This window comes from Hyperoodon ampullatus, assembly GCF_949752795.1.
Source record: "Hyperoodon ampullatus genome assembly, chromosome: 3".
NCBI lineage: Eukaryota > Metazoa > Chordata > Mammalia > Artiodactyla > Ziphiidae > Hyperoodon > Hyperoodon ampullatus.
In genome coordinates, this window is record NC_136916.1 from 80300056 (window position 1) to 80306059 (window position 6004).

The following is a 6004-nucleotide window of genomic DNA, read 5'->3' on the forward strand; positions in this document are numbered from 1 at the left end:
TCATCCTTTTTGTTTAACATTACATAGTAAGTATCTTGTTATGTTATTAAATAGTCTTCAAAATGTTTATTCATTGATTGCATAACATTTCATCCTAGGGACTATATGATATTCAACAAATTCCCAATTATTGAACTTCACTACAAATATGACTGAAATAAAAATACTTGTAGGTAAATCTTTGTCTCCTTATCCATCTGTCTACCTATCTTATCTTTTCCCTGGAGAGATGCCAAGACGTGGAATCTACAGGTCATAGAATTGAAATTTTTAGAGGTTTCCAATAAATATCACTCTTCAGAAGAGCTGAATTCTTTTAAATTCAGATCGGAAATATGAAGGGACTTCCTCACCACACTCTCCCAAAATCAAGTGATTTTTTAAAATATCTTTGCCAATATAACAAAAAAAGAAAGTAACATTTCATTTTAATTTGCATTGCTTGATTACTAATGCAGCAGAATATTTTTGCATCTAAATCTTGACTCCATCTGGAATTTATTTTGGTGTTTGTAGTAAGAGCAGCTCTGACTTGATTTTCTCACAAAGAACCAATACTATTTGTTGAAAGATTCCACCCATTTCCCAGTGTATGATGTGCCCTTGTTTATACGCTAAGCTCTCATGTAGGTTTGAGCTTAAAGACTAGTCATTCAGTCTATCACTAATAGGTCTACTGGTTTGATTATTGTAGCTTTATGCATTTTGCATATCTAGTCGTGATTCTTTTATTCCTATCTCCTTCATATTCCTATCTCCTTCATAGCCCATGTACTTTTAGCCCATGTACATAGCCCATTCCTATCTCCTTCATAGCCCATGTATTTTATGAAATTCCTCTAAAAAATAGTACATTGGGAATTGTTACTGAGATTTCTGAAGCTTGTAAATTAACTTGAATCAAATTAACATCTTTACATCACTAAGTCATATAGAATGATACATCTCCCATCCTTTGAATCTTATTTAATATCTCTTAATAAAATTTGGGAGTTTCTATCATAAAGGTTCCACACATTTCTTGGTAGCATTATTCCTAGGTATTATGTGATTTTTCTCGCTAGTTTAATATAAGCGCTTTCTCTATTATGGTTTCCAACTGTTGTTTGACTGCTTATATATGGCAAAGCTATTAATTTTAGTAAATTTTATGGGAATAGTCTTTTAAAATCATAAGTTAGTGTGTTGAGTTTTATCAATTATATTTCAGTTTTAATGGATACCATCAAGTTGTTTTGGCTTTAATGGCATGAGCAATCAGAAAATTTTCCTCACACAAAACTGTCCTTGAATTCTTTACATAAACCCTAGTTTTTTACATAACCTTCATGATTTCAAATTTTGCATCCACATCATGGAGCATGTGCCTTTATCCTATTTGTGCTATCAATGAAGTTTTAAGATCAGGATTAAGCCAGCTTTGTAAAATTGGAATTATTTTCCATGACTTTTTTTCAGCATGGAAGTGACCTCTTTCTTAAAAGTTAAAAATAACAACAGAAATCTGTCTGGTCGTAGTATAAATTTTAGAATAAATTCTTTAACTATTTTTACATTTCTTTCATGTGCATTGATTTGTTTCAGGTTTTTATTCTTAGATCAATTTTGAATTTTCCAGGCGAAACACTCACTTCATTGAAATGTTCTATTTTTTCCATAACATTTATTCTCTTATATTTTAAAATCTACTTCAAATCTATGATTATAGCTGCTTATTTTTCTAAATTTGTTTTCTCTTTTTTTTTGCTATTTAAAATATACGTTTAATCAAAATGCACAAAACAGTAAAAATAAAGGTGTACATGATGCAAATGTAATTAAAGAGTTCTAATCTTATAGCATTATTGGGAGAGGAGAGAAAATTTGTTTAAATTTTAATAAATCTAGGAGTCATAATCTTTATTTTTATTGAAGTATAGTTGATTTACAATATTGTGTTAGTTTCAGGTGTACAGCAAAGTGATTCAGTTATACATATATACATATATATATTCTTTTTCACATTCTTTTCCATTATAGTCTATTACAAGGGGTTGAATATAGCTCCCTGTGCCATACAGTAGGTTCTTGTTTTCTCTTTGTTCTTAAGTTTTCTAGAAATTCAGCCAGAAAACCTCTTCTTATGTCTATTAATCAGTTACACTAGGAGGGGTCTCTCCATTCTAAATCAGAATTTCTGATTCAATTAAAGTTTTTTTCCACTGTTTGACTTGCATTCTTGTTGCTCTTTTACCTGTTTTCTTGAGATGACTTCATCATCCATTTATTTCTATTCTTTCTTTTTAAAAAATGAAATCATTTGCTATTATCACATTGCCTTTAAGGACAACTTTAGCCACATTTCATGTTTTTGATATAAGTATTCTCTTTTTATTAATTTCCAAACAAACTATTAAGAAAATGGGTTTGATTCCAGTTATAAAATAAAGAAGTCATGGGAATATAATATACAGCATAAGGAATATGGTCAATAATACTGTAGTAACTTTGTATAGAGACAGACAGTTACTAGACTTATTGTCATGATCATTTCATAATGTATGCAAATGACAAATCACTATGGAGTACACCTAAAACTAACATAATATTGCACATTAACTATATTTCAATTTTTTTAAAAGATGTGTTTGAGTTTTGGAGAGGTTTTTGGAATTTTATTGTTTTATTTCTTAAGTGATTGGATAGATATTTTCCAATTAATTTTAATTGGAAATTAAACTAATTTTTATTATTGGTTTCAATTTTTATAGCATCAGAGATAGAGAACATGGTCCGTACAATTTCCACAATAAATTGGGAACCTGTTCATATTTTCTTTGGGCAATATATCTTTTTTTTTTTTTTTTTGCGGTACGCAGGCCTCTCACTGTTGTGGCCTCTCCCGTTGCAGAACACAGGCTCTGGACGTGCAGGCTCAGCGGCCATGGCTCACGGGCCCAGCCGCTCCGTGTCATGTGGGATCCTCCCAGACCGGGGCACAAACCCGTGTCCCCTGCATCGGCAGGCGGACTCTCAACCACTGCGCCACCAGGGAAGCCCTGCAATGTATCTTTTAATCTGACAAAGGCTGATAAAGATTGTTAAAACCATACACTACTTTACCATTAACCTCTTCTAGGGTAAACAACATTAGATTGAACATTTGATTGGAAGTAACACTGCCAGCCCTGATTCTGTCATGCTGTTGGGTGCATGAAGCAGGGTGTGTGGGGGGAAAGCATCAACCTCTGAGTTCAGATTCTTCTTCGACCCCTGATTACTTGAGATTCTCTAAACCTCAACCTCCCTTCCTCTGAAATGGGGACGAAAATAACAACACATACCCCTAAGGACTTTCGAGAAATAATGCATGACAAGTGCCTAGAATACTAACCGAGACATTGTCCACACTCAAAAAGAACATGGGGCTTCCCTGGTGGCGCAGTGGTTGAGAGTCCGCCTGCCGATGCAGGGGACACGGGTTCATGCCCCGGTCCAGGAAGATCCCACGTGCCGCGGAGCGGCTGGGCCCGTGAGCCATGGCTGCTGAGCCTGCACGTCCGGAGCCTGTGCTCTACAACGGGAGAGGCCACAACAGTGAGAGGCCCGCGTACCGCAAAAAAAAAAAAAAGAAAAGAAAAGAAAGAAAAAGAACATGGCTTTCCTCCAGATCCCGTGGGGCCGCTGGAGCCGGCTGCTGCTGCGCCTGGGGAGTAGGAGGGTGCAGGGCTGCCGCCATCCGCCGTACCGCGCGGATTGCGGGATCTTAGTTCCTCAACCAGGGGACCAGGGATTGAACCCTGGCCCGGAAAAACCCTGTTGGAGGCTGTGTGTCTGTGAACAAAGGAGAAGGGACAGCGGTGAGCATGTCAGCCCTGAACTGGAAGCCCTTCGTGTACGGAGGCCTGGCCTCCATCGCAGCGGAGGCTGGTACTTTTCCAATTGATTTAACCGAGACACGGCTCCAGATTCAAGGCCAGAAGAATGATGCAAACTTTAAAGAAATCAGGTATCGAGGAATGTTGCATGCATTAGTGAGGATAGGCAGAGAGGAAGGCCTGAAAGCACTGTATTCAGGGATTGCTCCTGCGATGTTGCACCAGGCTTCCTATGGCACCATCAAGATAGGCGCCTACCAGAGCTTGAAGCGGTTATTTGTCGAGCGCCTGGAAGATGAAACCCTTCTGATAAATGTGGAATTCTCTGTGGAATTCTCTCTGGAGTCATATCCTCAACCATTGCTAATCCAACTGATGTTTTGAAAATTCGGATGCAAGCACAAAATAGTACCCTTCAAGGAGGAATGATAGGCAACTTCATTCACATTTACCAGCAAGAGGGAACAAGAGGACTTTGGAAGGGCGTGTCCCTTACTGCTCAGAGGGCCGCTATTGTTGTTGGTGTGGAACTGCCCTGCCGTCTATGACCTCACCAAGAAGCATCTGATTCTCTCGGGCTTGATGGGAGACACTGTGTATACCCATTTCCTCTCAGGCTTCACCTGTGGGCTGGCGGGGGCCCTGGCCTCAAACCCTGTCAATGTGGTGAGAACACGTATGATGAATCAGAAGAGAGTCCTCTGAGATGGCAGATGCCCTGGCTACACAGGTTCCCTGGATTGTTTGTTACAGACATGGAAGAATGAAGGGTTTTTTGCTCTCTATAAAGGGTTTTGGCCAAATTGGTTGAGACTTGGTCCTTGGAATATTATTTTCTTTGTGACATATGAGCAGTTGAAGGAATTGGATTTGTGACAAGTCAAGACTGCATGAGACATCCCACTGAAAATGCTCACGTCTGAAATAGCGAAGCTTCCTGTCTTTCCCACTGCTTCTCACTGCTTGGCCCGCCACAGATTCTGAGGTGTGAGCAACAGGTGAAGACTGGGTTAGCTCGGATTGCTGTGTCCTGACATCAGACGCTCTGCACCAAACGTTGAATGGCATAGACTGTAACATCCAAACACTAGTCCTTACCATTCAAGTGCCCTTCGACATCAAAGATAACATGAAATGCATGTTTCTTGCTAAAGAAAACTTGCATGAAGATCAGGAACTGTGGACTAATTCCCTCAGGGGAGAATAACTCCTGATGCATCTCAGCTCATAGCTGAGACTCCCAGACTGTTCGAAAGAAGCTCTTCGGAACCATGGAATGAATAGAGCCTCCAAGAGGGTGGTATTGTTCCTGAACTTCTGGGGGTCTTTGGCTTCATGTCTGCTGAAGAAATTCACACATGGAGACCTGGTATACCCCAGGTATAAACAGTGCAGGGTATAGATCCCTGGAATATTGCACTGCTTTCTAATTTCCAATTTTGGCAGGATCTTTCACTTATAATACAAGATTTTTAAGCCTCTGACCACTCGACCTTGGTGAGGAATTGTTACAAAGCATTAATATCGAAACTCATGATGGTGTGATAGGTTGGCTTGGAAGGTGGCAAAGTCTGTGCCAGTGGGAGGTGTTTTTAAGCTACTTGGGTTCTGTCTTAAGTAATGTTTGTAATTTGCTCTGTGATTTTAGCAAAGTTTCTATTTCCCAATCTGTAAAATGGGGATAATAACATCTATTGATACTGAGGGTCAGGTGAAGAAGATAGTAGCTGCTACTACTTGACGTGTAGGATTAGTGTGTTTACATCATGCTTTCATACAGCCATCATCCCAGAATAAATGGTCCGTGTGTATGGAAGAGAGTCATTTTATCATGGGCTTCTCCTGAGTGAGATCCTTTGTTAAAAGCCTTGTGAAAGAAAGAGGTTAAGGTTTTATTACATTTTCCGTAGCAAAATGTTGCAAGTGAATCAAAGAGTTGATTTTTCCAGATTTCCCGGGTTTTACTTTAGTTCTGGTCACATTTGTCAAAATATTTCCTGTCTTGGACTTCCTAATCAGTTTGGAATGAAAATACTTGCTTGAAATTCGAAAGGTGATTTTTTTTGTGTGCGTACCTATTTATGAAGTCTGATAAGAGGTATATAATGTCTTCCTTCTTTTCTTCTAAAGACAGGATATCATTCTTC

The 6004-nt window shown here is 38.8% G+C and overlaps 1 pseudogene across 1 annotated transcript; it reads left to right on the forward strand.

The window, feature by feature from the left end:
- The first annotated feature begins 3845 nt into the window (after positions 1-3845).
- On the forward strand, positions 3846-4733 carry LOC307049850 (kidney mitochondrial carrier protein 1-like; annotated as a pseudogene). The gene has a single exon. The product of its transcript is annotated as a kidney mitochondrial carrier protein 1-like (transcript).
- The last annotated feature ends 1271 nt before the right edge of the window (positions 4734-6004 follow it).